We start from the raw sequence: 14838 nt of genomic DNA on the forward strand, positions 1-14838 counted from the left end.
TGTCTTATAATATTTGATTCCTATCAGAAAAATGTGTTTGTTTTGCTGGCTTCTATTTTACAAGCAGAAGAGTCTTCTTGCATGTTTCCTTCTACAGCAGCATGTGCTTCACTGATGTGGCTGTGAACACAGTATGAACACGATGTAGTAAAACACTACGCTGTTTTACACTACTGTACTCGCTGTTCAGGAAGAGGTTTGTCTCACTTTGCAAAAAACACACTCATAACAGTTGCCTTGGCTCTGTGCAGAGCTCTGTTATCGATTGTTCAGAAAAGACAGGGAAAATAGTGGAAAATGTGTGTAGGCTTGATCAGAATGGCTTTCCCTCTGGAAAATAATGAGTGCAGACAGGAAGAGAACAATGCAAAATATACAGTGTTGCATGTGGACACAAAGTTTACTTGCTTTTAAGTGCACAAACTGCTCATATTATGAACTCAGTACCCTTTAAACATAATTTTGCGTCGATGCATGCTCAAAAAAAAAAAAAAAAAACCTGTCCAAAATTTGCATAAAACCATCCAAAACCCTTCTGACTGTAGCCAACCCGTGATATGGGAAGTGGATGGCCTGTGGCCATTATGTGACATGCACTGTAGTTAAACTCATAACGGAACGTCATAAACTGTGTAACTAGAAGCACTGGAGCAATATTCGCTGCTGAAGAAAAAAAAAATCAGTGTATCCTTGGATACTTGTATGCTAGCCCTGTTGAAAAATCCAGCATATGCTGGTTAGGTATGTTTTGAAGCATGGCAGCTGGTTTGAGCTCATAACCAGCTCAGGACCAGCTTAAACCAGCTCAAACCAGCTGCCATGCTTCAAAACATACCTAACTGGCATATGCTGGGTTTTCAACAGGGCTAGCATACAAGGATCCATACTTTAAAAAATGTTCGAAAACAGGATGCCAATTGGGCATTTTTGGCCTACTGTTTTAAATCAGCTATATGTAGTAAAATTGTATTTGATTTGTGAAAATGTATGAATTGTGAACATTATCCATTCTACTGTATGACCACTTTTTTTTTTTAAAGTTTTGTTTATGCACAGTTTTCCTTTAATCTTTTTGTTTTGTGACTTACTGTGGTATATATGTCTTTAAAACAAGATTATGGTTCGGGCTAAGTTTCTGTTAAATAGAGATGGTTAGCTGCACATTGTTAGCATTAGCACAGTAGGCCGGCCACATGTGATCCATCTGAATTTTTATTTTTTTCAATCTTTCCCATTCAATGATGGATTGTATTGATTTGCCGAGCAGTTTTACCTTCTCAGAATCGTGTGTGTGAAAGTTTGCATATTCACACATGACTGATATCTGGATTCCCCTGTTTCTAATCTGGTCTTCGTTTGACTTTCAGTTGAATTTCACACCTTTACGCTTTGGTTGCGTTCGTGAGTGTTTTGTTTTTAGATAGATAAAATTATCAAAACCCCTTTCTCCTTCTCTGAACATGTGTGGGATGCAAGCATATAAATGTGTTTTTTGTTTACTGAGTTCACATTCCAGTTTAACAAGAAAATGATTGTCTTTTATTCCCAAGATCTTGTCATTTAGATATTCATGACACTTTTTAGTCATTTAGCTGCTAACACTGCACGTCAGTGGAGAATTTTTGAATCTGTGGCTCAGTTCAGAAGAAAATGAGTCAAAGTCATGTGTCCTAGAGTAAAAATGTATCTTATTGGTCTCTCTTTCATTTCTTTTTTTTTTGTTTTCCAAGATCACCATGTTAAACTCTGTGCCCTGTGATTACCTTTCTCCCTCTGAGTGCTTAATTCTCTCAAACAGTTCTCTAGAAAGTGCATTCTCTAGACTTCTTAACAAGAGTTCCTGGTGACAAGTGGTGCGTCTTTTTGTGTTGACTTGAAAGCCATCATAAAGTTAGAGCTTCCTTATTTTTACATTTTCAGGACCTCTTTTTCCACTGTTAAACCTTAAGTTTGCTTTCATATAGTTTATTTCAAGTTGTGCTACTCTGAAACAGAAAAGTGACTCATTGTGAGCACATACTGTAGGACCAAAATGTCTTTCACGTCCTGTTAAGGTGTTTTACAGGAACTGTTTTTGGAGGAATTTTGTGTTGTTTGTGGACTGAAGCCTAGCAACACACTAAGATATTCTACACCACATTAATCGAGGGTTTAATGTAAATCAACAATTTATGTGGTGCAATAAACGTCCTTGTGCTAACAAGACAAACCGTGACCCTCTCATAGTTAATGAATTGAAGCTGATTGAATGTCATTCAAAGATGTAAATCAAAGTTTGCCGCTATAGTGCCACCTAGAGTTTTTACTTTGGGATATCTGATAATGTTTTAACCTTAGATTAACAATGAAGGTGTTCTGTGTGAAAATGCATGTTTCTTATTCTTAAAAGGAACGCCTCCTAATAATAGGGGGGACACACGCGGTTGTTTCCTAGCAGTCTCTTGGTAGTAGGAAGTTCCTTAGAAGTTACAACTTCTATGATGTAATGCTTTCAGAAGTGAGTCTACTTCCTGTCAGCCCAGCTGAGGCAGATTATCTGGCTGTGAAATCTTCATAATCACATTCTCCTGGTAAGGAGAAGTTTTCTCATTCAGGACATTTAGGACCTTTTCATTAGTTTCACCCGTTTGTTTTGTGCTATAAAGGGCACCTATTACGCCTCTTTTTATGAGATGATATATTGTTTTTGGGTATCCCTAGAATTTGTTTGTGAAGTTTCAGCTAAAAATATTCCCCACATATCATTTATGATAACATCTGGAAAATGTCATTTTTGGGGGCATGAAAAACAAAAAGCTGTTTTGGTGTGTATCAATTTAAATGCAAATGAGCTGAATATTCTGTCCCTACGTAGCATATACAACCCTGAGTTGCATACTTACTGCTAGGGTGGGCGATATGGAAAAAATACCATATCACATTTATTATTTTATTTTTTTCACAATTATATCACAATTCATGATTTTAACACAATTCTTTGTTATGTTGGTTTTACTATTTTGCAAGTTTTATATTATATTATATTATATTATATTATATTATATTATATTATATTATATTATATTATATTATATTATATTATATTATATTATATTATATTATATTATATTATATTACTGTTAAAGGAATAGTCCACCCCAAAAAAAAAAAATTCTGAAAATAGTGTTTTATTTTTATTTTTATACCATCATTTTAAACCTGAAGGAGTTTATTTCTTCTGCTGAACATAAATACTATTTCGAAGAAAACGGAAAACCGAACAGTTGCTGGCTTCCATATATATATTTTTTTCCTACTATCAAATTTTACGTGGACTAGCAACTGTTTGGTTACTCACATTTGTATATCTTCTTTTGTGTTCAGCACAAGAAATAAATGAATACAGGTTTGGGTGAGTTGAATTAGGTACAGGTTTTAACCATGTTTGGGTAAACATGCGAGTGAGTAAATAATAACAGAAATTAAATTTTAAGGTGAACTATACCATTAACCAGCTGCATGTTTAGTACTGTCCCTTTAATGAATGCATCTATTTTTCTATTAGCTGTTTACTTTCATTTTAGACATAACCAACTGAGTCTATACTGTATGTAAACCTTGTGTGTTTTGACAGTATTAGCGCAAAGATAACTTAGGTCAGTAATCAGGCGCTGTTTGAAAGACTTTTTAGTACGTACTTTTCTGGTGTATGCTGCGCTTAGAAAAAAAGTGCACGTCAGAACAGCACGCGAATGAAACATTTAACTGGCAAGGCTTTAAAGCACATGCAAATAATCTACTTTTGTGACTTAAAAGTACAGTGTCCCGTGAGAGTTAATACTGATGTGAATGTATGTCGTGTTGTACAGTATATTGAGACAGAGGCGCCAGAACTGCAACTGATGCACTGTAGCGCGATACTACAATATTTCTTCAAAAGCAGATCTTGGAGACATTTCTATCGTCCACAATCAAAAATCGTCATTGCACACCCCTACCTACTGCAACATGACTGAAGCAGTGTTCAGTCGTACATATGGGAAGACAAACACACCAAAAGTAGGATGAAACAGCACAATTTTACAGAGCTCGTGCTGCGCTGAACTGTCATAGTCGCGCAGGAAGGACATGTTTGCTAGTGCCACTGAACGGACAGCGCAGTGCTGATCATTTAAATTACTTAAGTACTTCACACAAATACGGTAAAAAAGTTAGCTAAGCACTATAATGACTTGACATTTACAAAGCAGTCTGGAGTGATATTATTTGTGCAGACATAAATGTATTCAGGTAGATTTTGAGCCACATTACCTTTAAAAATTTGAGTAATCCACTGTGTCCAGTGGCTCAGATCTTGGGAGAAAACAAAGACTCTTACACGGAGTCTATACTGGTCTAAACTCTTGCAGTTTAAATCTAGATTAAAGTCCCATCTCTTTAACCTGGCTTACACATAACATACTAATATGCTTTTAATATCCAAATCTGTTAAATTAGTTAAATCTATTTTAGGCTGCATTAAATAGGCTGCAATAAACCAGAACCGGAAACACTTCACATAACACCCTATGTACTTGCTACATCATTAGAAGAATGGCATCTACACTAATATTAGTCAGTTTCTCTCTTATTCCGAGGTCACCGTAGCCACCGGATCCAGTACATATCCAGACCAGATGGTGGATCAGCACCTAGAAAAGGACCTCTACTGCTCTGAAAGACAGCGGAGACCAGGACAACTAGAGCCCCAGATACAGATCCAATGTAAAGACCTTGTCTCAGATGACCACCAGGACAAGACCACAGGAAACAGATGATTCTTCTGCACAATCTGACTTTGCTGCAGCCTGGAATTGAACTGCTGGTTTCGTCTGGTCAGAGGAGAACTGGCCCCCCAACTGAGCCTGGTTTGTCCCAAGGTTTTTTTCTCCATTCTGTCACCGATGGAGTTTCGGTTCCTTTCCTCTGGCTTGCTTAGTTGGGGTCACTTCATCTACAGCGATATCATTGACTTGATTGCAAATAAATGCACAGACACGATTTAAACTGAACAGAGATGACATCACTGAATTCAATGATGAACTGCCTTTAACTATCATTTTGCATTATTGACACACTGTTTTCCTAATGAATGTTGTTCAGTTGCTTTGACTCAATGTTTTTTGTTTAAAGCACTATATAAATAAAGGTGACTTGACTTGACTTGACTGGATGCAAGCAGCGTGGTGCGACGTGACAAAATACAATAAAACAACTGGCGCATCCAGTGTAGACACGGTGTAATGTTCTTCCCAACACAGAACACAGGAATAGCATACAATAGGTTGTTGTTACAGCTACTTGAGCTCAGAGAAAATGGAGGAGAGCGTGCAAACACAACTCATTGAGGGCAAAAACTACAGTAATGCAGGACCATCAGTCAATGGCCGTGGGCAGGGCCTAAACAATGTGATATCATATTGCTTTTATAATTAAAAACACTTGCCTAATGAGACGTAATTGGTTTGATGGTGATTATAAAATAAGAAGTTAGGTATCATTGTAGGGTGGTTGTGTTCACACACTGCCAACACACATTTATGTCCAAACAACATGTGAAAGTGGATTTTGCACAATAGATTCCCTTTAAAGCTCTGCAGTAGTCATACGCAGCTCTTACACCATGTCCTACCCACATGTGATAAAAGGTATCTTTTCCATGTTTATCAGAGGTTTTGTCCTAACTAGCCACAACGGCGAGATGTGAAATTTCTATTTTAGAAATGGTTTCTATGTCTGCTACATCACCGCTAGAACAACGATTCCTGACTGACTATGGGATTTGACTTACTCTGTTGCATCACTTTGTCGCACCATGGCAGGTGTGGCCACCCAAATTGCTTGTCGCTGGAATCTTGTCGTGACGCATGTAGTTAGGACACTGTGTTACAAGAAATTCTAGAGCCATTTTTTAGAGCAATTCATGCTGATGGAGGTCTAACGTGGTCTAATGTTGTGCTATGTTGTCCTTTCCAGTTCTTCAGAAGCTTAAGCCACAGTCTGTGATGTTGCACTGAGAGCATTAGTGTGTGTGATCCAGAGGGAATTGTGCAGCCTTTGTCCTTCATGCTAGAGCTGCACAATTGACTCTTCAGCAGGCTGGAGTGGACTACAATTCCCATAGGATGTCCAAAGGATACCGCATCCTCTTTGTGCTTTGATATTCATCCCAGTTAGCTGCTTGAAAACCCTTGAAATTCTAATGCAGTGGTTTTATAATTCACAGAAACGTGATCACTAGTCTTGATCACTGTTTTGTATAAAACCAGATTTGCAGCACTCACCGCCACGATGCTGTGTGGTTGTTGAGGTGAATTTGTTTTGCTGTCTGTCTGTGCGTTGGTAGTCTACTTCCTTTTCAGACATAAACTTCCAGTTGAACCCATGACTCCAGCTCTCTCAACAGTGTATAATTCCCAGGGATGAGCTATTTGATGGGCTGGAGTCATACAGACTTGATGGGCAAGTACCACAGACTTGTCTAGAAACCTAGTTGTTGCTATAGAGCCTTTTTTATACTGGCCAGGAAAGACGACTCCAAGAGGTACGAGTTAAGCACTGAAGTTTAGGGCTTTGTTCATGAAATATTGAATTAATATTCTCACACGTCAACAGAGCAATGCATTTGCACCCCCTGGTTTGTAGATACAAGGTCTTCCCAGGACAGCAAGACTCTATCTATTAAATTATTCATCTTCACATCACTGCGATGTATATTTCAACTGTGCTTAAAACTTAACTGAAATGAGGCAAGATTGTTGCAGGATTTCTCTACATTAAGTTCCCTGATAATTGTTCCCTGAAAGTGAGCTTCCATGCAGTTTATTTCCGGATGCAGTAAATGTTGAAGGCTTTGAACTGCCTCTAGTGGTGGTTTGCTGAAGATGCTGGTGAAGTGTTTTGTGGAGAACTGGATAAGAGATGAGCTCATTATGATTTGCTCTTTTATTCCATGTCTAAATGGATTTAGAGATCAGCTTAATGCGCATTAAATGAATGAATTCCCTTCTAGATCCCACAGCAAACTGAAAATAGGCGAAAGTGAGCTTTACTAGGTTATTCTACTAAATCTACCAGCTTTCTCCAGGATCATTCATGAAGAAAGGGTGGCACACATCCCTCACATGGAGTCTATACATCTGAAACTCTAAACACCAGATCAAATTTTCCCATTAATTGGTTTCCTGTCATTTAATATCAGCTGAGTAATATATTATTGTGTACCATTAGCTAAACCTCTGTGTGTAAATATTGAAATTCAGTCCTTGTATTACCAAACCGCTTAGGTAAACTTTAACTGTGGTTTGTATAAATTTGTGATGTGGCTTGAAGGTTGATTGCTGAACAGCTTGATGTGGTATTGAACGTCATTATTGTTTAGCTGAACTGGGAGCTGTGTTGGCTGTCAGCCTAAAAGCTTTCTTTCACAAACACCAGAGAAACTCAGTAACCCAGCACAAATCATTCCACTCAAGAATAAAGGGCCAAAAACACTGATTAAAAAAGCCAGCGTTGCCTGTGATCGGTTGATGCACTTGAGAATGGCATAATAGGGAAACTTTAATTATTTCAAGGTGTCCTAAAGGCCTATGCTGTAGAGGTCTTCACGAGTCCACTTGGGTCTCAAAACCCGAGGTCCGACCTGAGACCTGAGAGGGTTCAGGTCCAAAATTTCTTCAAGTGCCTCGGATTCGTTCAGGTTTTGATCGGGTTTTGTTCGGGTTCGGTATTATTTTTTTCAAATGGACCTGCCAAGACCCGAATTCTTTTAAACGATCCTGGATGTGTACTTGGATGTTTGCGTTTAGTGAGGAACACACACAGAAATGGAGCATACTTTTGTAACCTTGCCAGAAGAAATCCTTAATCTTATAGATTTGAGATCCATCAGGAAAATCCACTCGCTTCATTACACTGCGAATGGAGGGCTTTTCTTTTTTGTGCTTAGAAGCCTTCAGCTGGAGATTAGGTTGCAGTCAACACTATCGAAACCATGAATTATGATCATGAGTTATGCTTTAGATTAGCCACGAAAAGCTATCAGTTTAATTTTTATCAAACTATCACATTTCTTTTTCAAATCCACTGGTCACAACTGAAAGCTGAACTCAAGAAATAACTTGTATGCATCGGACAGGCAATAATATAAAGTAATAAAAAAATTAAATAAGAAAATAAATGCAGTTGGGTCGGACTCGGATCGGGTTTTTCTTAAAAAAAAAAATTATTTATGCATGTCGGGTTCGGGGATGAGGTTTAAGACCTCTACTATACTGTTCTCAAGTTCACCTCTGCTCTGTTTGTTGTCCCCTCTGCCGTTTGCACGTATTCAAAACGTTTTTGAATAAAAGCTTTTTTTTTTTTTTGTATGTAAAAGCCATTGTGATGCATGAAAATGCAGTGTACCAGAATTTATGTCAGTGATGGCAGACAGCACTGGTTGTTTTGTTTTATAACCTATTGCGACCAACTACGTTAATGATGCAGAAGTTCAAATTATATTAAAGTCAGCATGAAACCAAAACTTACCATATGTATTTTCTAAATGCATGTCATTGATCTTATCATGAATTATTCATTTATGCAGGTTTCATTATTTACTTTTTTATTTTGACTTATCTCTGGTGATGCGTGCAGGACTTATCCAGTCAATTAGTGCACTTAAATGAATACTTCACCCCAAAAAATAAAAATAAAAATGTTAAATATGCAGGTTGTTTTTTCAATGGAATTGATTTGGAGAAATGTACTATTCCGTATTTGCTCACCAATGAATCCTCTGCAGTGGATGGGTGCCATCAGATCGAGAATCCAAACAGCGAGAGAAAAAAAAAACAAAAAAAAAAAACACACACACACATAACAATAATTCACAAGTAATCCACACAACTCAAGTACATCAATTAACATCTTGTGAAGTGAAAATCTTTGTGTATGCAAGAAACAAATCCATCCTAAAATGTTTTGGTAACACTTTATAATAACTGCACACTATTAATCATTAATTAAGCATTAGTAAACAGATAATTCATAATTTATAAAGCATTAATAGACAGTAATAAGCAGTTTATAAATACAGATATAAATGCTTTATTCTTGATTTAATAGCAAGTCTATAATGTGTTTAATAATTGTATTTTCATACTTTATTCATGATCAATTCATGATTTATTTATCTCAATGAAGTATAGCATTATTTACAAACCAGTTATTTAGGAGTTGCCAGTGATTCATAAGATCACAAGAAATGTAGTAAATTCAGGTAGTTATAAAGCATTTAGTAGTGGTTAGTTAACTATTTATGTGAGCTCATCTAAAGTGGGGACTAGTTATGCCTTGTAAAGCATTTATAAAGGATATTTAAAGGCTCAGTTATTTTCTAAACAAAAAACGGAAACAAACACAACACAGTGATACAGAACATATAAATATTAACAGCCTTTAAATCTAATTTGTAAAAGCTTTACCAGGCATACATAGTCCTCACTTTAGATGAGCTCACAAAAATAGTTAACTAACAACTACATATGTTTTATAACTACCTGAATGAACCCTGAATTACAGTAGAAATACATGTTAATAAACCATTTATTAACACTATAAGTAACTATTACTATATGTCTGAATAAAAAGATGTATGAACGCACATTTAAATAGTTTAATAATCATTTACTTACATTTTCTAAGTGATCTTATGATCTACTGACACCTCCTTAATAACTGGTGTGTAAATAATGCTATACTTAATTTAGAAATGATAAATTGATCATTAATAAAGTATGAAAAAACAATTATTAAATACATTATAGATATGCTTTTAAATCAGGTATATAGCATTTATATCTGTATTTATAAACTGCTTATAAATGTCTATTAATGCTTTAGAAATGATGAATTAACTGTTTCCTAATGCTTAACTAATGATTAATAGCATGCAGTTATTATAAAGTGTTAACAATGTTTTTAATTCAGACCAAGTCCTCTATTAATATTATAGCTTTATCCAATGAAAACATGGTCTCGTTTGAATCAGGAGAGAAATATGCAGAAATATGCATGCTAAACAAGCATGTTGGTGGATTTTAACAGCAGGGGCTGGACTTTTTCACTTAAGGAAATGTTATTATGCATTATAATAAATCGACTAGTATTTTGACCAGGAGTGACAGTTTAAAGTTCAAATGCTATAATGGTGTATTACAAACACACAGCTTTTCACTTCACAAGATGTTAACTGATTAATTGGAGACACGTGGATTACTGTGATGGTTAAATCAGCTGTTTGAACTCTCATTCAAGTCTGGGTAGGTGCTCACATATATGTATCATATGGCTTTAGAAAACATTTAGTGCAGAAGTCATCTGAACTATTTTATGGCACTTTTAAGAGGCTTTACTGTAGTTGTTTTGTAGCCTGACAGTCACTGTATTCTTCAGTGTTTGGGAAAGAGCTCCACACAACATTATTCAGAGTTTCAGATGTTTTACATGAAAAAAAGTGAAAGTTGTTCTGGTTTGGGATGGCATAGTAAATGATGATTATTTTAAGACACCACTGCCACTTTGATCTGAACTGATGTAGTGATGTATGGCTCATTGGAGCACATTTGCTGGACTGTAACAGGCAGCAACAGGCACAATATCCATGCTTGAAGACAAATTACATTTATTTCTGCCTGAAACTCTCTCACACATTCAGCATCTTGTTTATGCTTTATACAATTTAGAAATAATTGTGTTTGTGCCTCTGGGTCATCCTATTATGGTTTGGAATCATTTGCTGCTCTCTGTGCCCCTCCTGGGGATTCGTCCCTCGTGTTTGCTAATCATTCTTCTACACTCAGCGAATTTTTGTCTTTTTGTGCAAGGTCTGGTTGATTAATCCTTGTGTTTCATCACCTCCTCCAAAATAATTTTCCTTGGGGTTTGCTCAGAGCCTTCTGGATTGTTATTTCATATATGAGGAGATTTAATTTCCAGTTGTTTGTGATTTAGGTATTACATTTTCCTCTTAAAATTCCTTAGGGTGAGTAAGTTTAGACACAAAGTAAAGAGTCATTAGATGAATGTGGATGGCATGGTGCTCATATAATTTAATCTTGAAATAATTAGAAGAGTTAGGTTTGAGCTCCTATTGAAATGCAGTATTTGACTGCAGTATTTTGAACTTGAGGAATGAACAGCACAGTTTGTGGGATACGCATTCAAAGCTGATATTTTAATAAGAAGAAAAATATTAAAACATGCAAGACACTTGATGGTTCATCCTAATATCCTAACGTTAGGCTCCAAACAACTTGGACTTAAACAACTTGGAGACTAAATAATGAGTTTTATTTTTTTGGTAAACCATTGCTTTATGGGACTTTACATAAGTTTTTATGCTTTTTGATTGATCTGATCAGATTTTGTTTGAATTAACTTTTTTTTTTATTGATGCATTAATTAATTAACATATTAATTAATGCAGTTATTTGTTAATTCATTCATTTGTCGCTTCTTTACCATATTCATTTTGTCAGTCATGCGTAATGCATTATTATTGGATGACCAAAATCTTATGTGGTCATTATTATTTTTCTTTCTTTCATTTATTAATTTAGTCCTTTTACCTGGTTGTTTGTTTATTATGTTATTTCATTCAGTCATTTGTTTTTTAAATCATTTGCTCATTAGGTCAGGTTTTTTTGTTTAGTTTTTTTTTGGGGGGGGGGGGTGCATTTATTAGTAGTTTGGCCATTCTCTTGTTCATCCATTCATTCATTAGCTCATTTGTTTATTCCCTTGTTCCTTCCTTCATTAGGTAAGTTGGTCATTTTATTATTCTGTCATTCATTCATTGAGCCGGTCCTTCATTCATTCACTGATTCTCATTGCTTTTCTTACGGCATCGCACAGTCCCTCCTTCCCGATGTAAGTCCCTCCTCTTCTCTCTCTCTGTCTGTCTCTCCCTCACTCTCTCTCTCTCTGTCCGTTTATCTTCCTCTCATACTCTCTCTCTCTCCCCTTCATCTCACCTCCAACTAGTCAGTGTTCCGTCTCTGTCCTGCTCCGTCTCTCTCTTTTTCCCTCTGTCTCTCTCCCGCTCTCTCTCTCTGTCTTTGGTGTGCTCAAGCTCCAGTTCGGTTTGCTGTCTGTCTGTGCGTTGTTCCTCTGCAGACCTGAACCTCCAGCTGAACCCGGGACTCCAGCTCACTCTACAGCGGGTAAGACTCCAGGCATGCTCTGGTACCACACAGGGAAGAGTTATGGGATGATAAAACAAGGAACTGTTTGATGGGATGGAGACAGAAAGGAGAACAAGTGTGAGAGCCATGAAGGAAGTAAGACAGAAAGTACAATGACAACTGGGTGAAAGAATGGTCAATTATCAAGTATTAGGAAGACTGAATTAGTTAGGGGATGCAGAAAGACAGAAGATCGTCTCATATTAAAGTCAGTGTAGCTGCAACATCATCTTCATGTAATATCCCATTCACAAACCACAGCTGAGCTCTGCCAACCCTCTACACTGTGTGTGTGTGTGTGTGTGTGTGTGTGTGTGTGTGTGTGTGTGTGTGTGTGTGTGTGTGTGTGTGATGAGAGAGCTTGTACAACATTCCTTAAATGTAATCGATCAAATCTAGTGAAAATGGGACTGTAAAATAATAAAAGCGTGCTTCGTGTTTTATGAAGACACATACAGATGAACTTCTCATTAAAATGTGATTTAACCTTCTATCTGATATACATTCTGTCTATCAGTCTTTCTATCTTTCTATTGCTCTGTCTTTCTGTCCATCTGTATATTTATCTCTCTGTCTGTTTTTCTGTAATTCTTTCTGTCCATCTCTGATGTTGGAGTGTCGTTTCTATTTAAAGTAGTTCGCTTCTCTGAATGCATATTGATCTCATTCTTAAACTGATGCTGATTCTACTTTAAAGGTACTGAGATAAACGGTATTGTCCCAAATAATATTCTTGTAATAACTGTCGTCTGCATCGATTTTGATTAAAATTTTCTGTGGCTTTTCTGATTGAGCCTTTTTTCATCTCTCAGCATATGCATGCACTCAAGGACTTTTCATTGTCTTCTGTTGTTTTACATTGAGCTCATTTTAGTAAGTCCAAACATAACCCTTACAGAAACCTTGTAATTATATTTAGATGTTCGTTAAGACATTATATGGTCCTTTTATTAATGTGACTGTGATATCAGTGATATCAGTTTTTATAATCGGTCACAGTGTAAGCAAAACCTCCACATACAGCTTTTCTTATAGTCCAGATGTTGTAATTGCACAATCTGGAGATTGAAATAGAACATAAAGAGAGAGACGGACTCATATAAATGACACAGACTGAGGAGAAGAGCTTGGCTGCATTAGTGTTGATCCAGTCCTGGTGCAGTGACATGTCTTTGGGCTCAAATACTCTCTGATGCATGCTGTCAGGGTGTGTGGGGACCGCTGGAAAGGGGTTAACGTGTTACCTAAAAGGATAGCATAGCAACAAGATTACAGCCATTCTGCAGTGATGGCACCAAATGTGCATGAGTGTGTGTGTGTGTGTGTGTGAGGAAAAGATGCATTACTCCTGCAGGCTGCCCGCTCTGGTTAATGAACCAAATCAGTCACACATGCTCAGTCTCTTGCACATTTTTGGCCATTTATTGTAACTCTTTTGACTAGACTAACAGTCCACCGTGTGCCTCCTTGGACTAGTCTTTCTCTTCGTGTACATTCCCTGCATGCTGTCATCTTGATTTAAAGCTGAAATGTGTAATTTCTTTGCGGCTAACAGCACCAAATGGAACGATTTTATCCCGGGGGTGTGGTCCATCTGTAAATCCACACTTTTTTTGGTGACATAATGCCCCACAGACTGATAAAGAACTGTTCTGGAGCCCACAAAAGACCTTCTGAGCTCCCTTCCAAAGCCTAAAATGACAAATAAATCACCGTATGTCCTTGTGGACTTAATGCACTTACTGCAGCCATCGTACGTGCTGGTGCACATCAGTTGATTTTGTTTAACTGTTTTTGAAACGCTCCCCTTGTCTGCCAATGGTCCACCAAACAAGTCAAGTCAAATGTGATATATATATATATATATATATATCTTTCTACAATTCACATTGTTTCAGAGCAGCTTTACTTGATGTTGATATAATATGCATAATTTTATGCATTATATTATAGATCAGAGATGGGTGATGATACAGTTTACATTTTGCAGTGATATAAATGATGTAAAAAATGTGTTCATGACGTGCTTAAAGATGTTTGGGCATATAAAGGAGATTTCACGTCGACTTAAAGTCTAAAATTAAAGGGAGCTCTGTCATTATTTACCCACCGTCATGTCGTTCCAAACCTGCAAGACCTTTGATCATCTTCGGAGCACAAATGACGAAATTTTTGATGAAATCTGAGAGCTTTCTGACCCTCCATAGACACCAACACAACTGACACGTTCAAGACGCAGAAAGGTTGTTAGGAAATTGTTAAAATAGTCCATGTGACATCAGCGGTTTAACTTAAATCTTATGAAGATACGAGGACAAATCTTTTATTTTGTGTGCAAATAAAACAAACATAACTACTTTATTCAACAATTTCTTCTCTTCTGTATTAGTCTTCAATACACGTTCACAACTGATGTCACATGGACTATTTTAACGATGTCCTAACTACCTTTCTGGGCCTTGAACGTGTTACTTGTGTTACCATGGAGGGTCAGAAAGCTCTCAGATTTCATCAAAAATATCTTAATTTGTGTTCAGAGGACAACAGAAGTCCTTTTTGGTTGAACTATTCTCAATTAGGAGACTTTAAGATT

The 14838-nt window shown here is 36.8% G+C and overlaps 1 protein-coding gene across 1 annotated transcript in view; it reads left to right on the forward strand.

The window, feature by feature from the left end:
• The first annotated feature begins 12044 nt into the window (after positions 1–12044).
• Positions 12045–14838, forward strand: part of LOC113046743 (parvalbumin, muscle-like) — a 42301-nt gene continuing 39507 nt past the window's right edge. Inside the window, exon 1 of the mRNA XM_026207691.1 lies at positions 12045–12224. The gene's annotated coding sequence lies outside the window, so the exon portion shown is untranslated. The remainder of the gene's footprint in view (positions 12225–14838) is intronic.

The sequence above is a fragment of the Carassius auratus genome, chromosome 28, assembly GCF_003368295.1.
Source record: "Carassius auratus strain Wakin chromosome 28, ASM336829v1, whole genome shotgun sequence".
Lineage (NCBI taxonomy): Eukaryota > Metazoa > Chordata > Actinopteri > Cypriniformes > Cyprinidae > Carassius > Carassius auratus.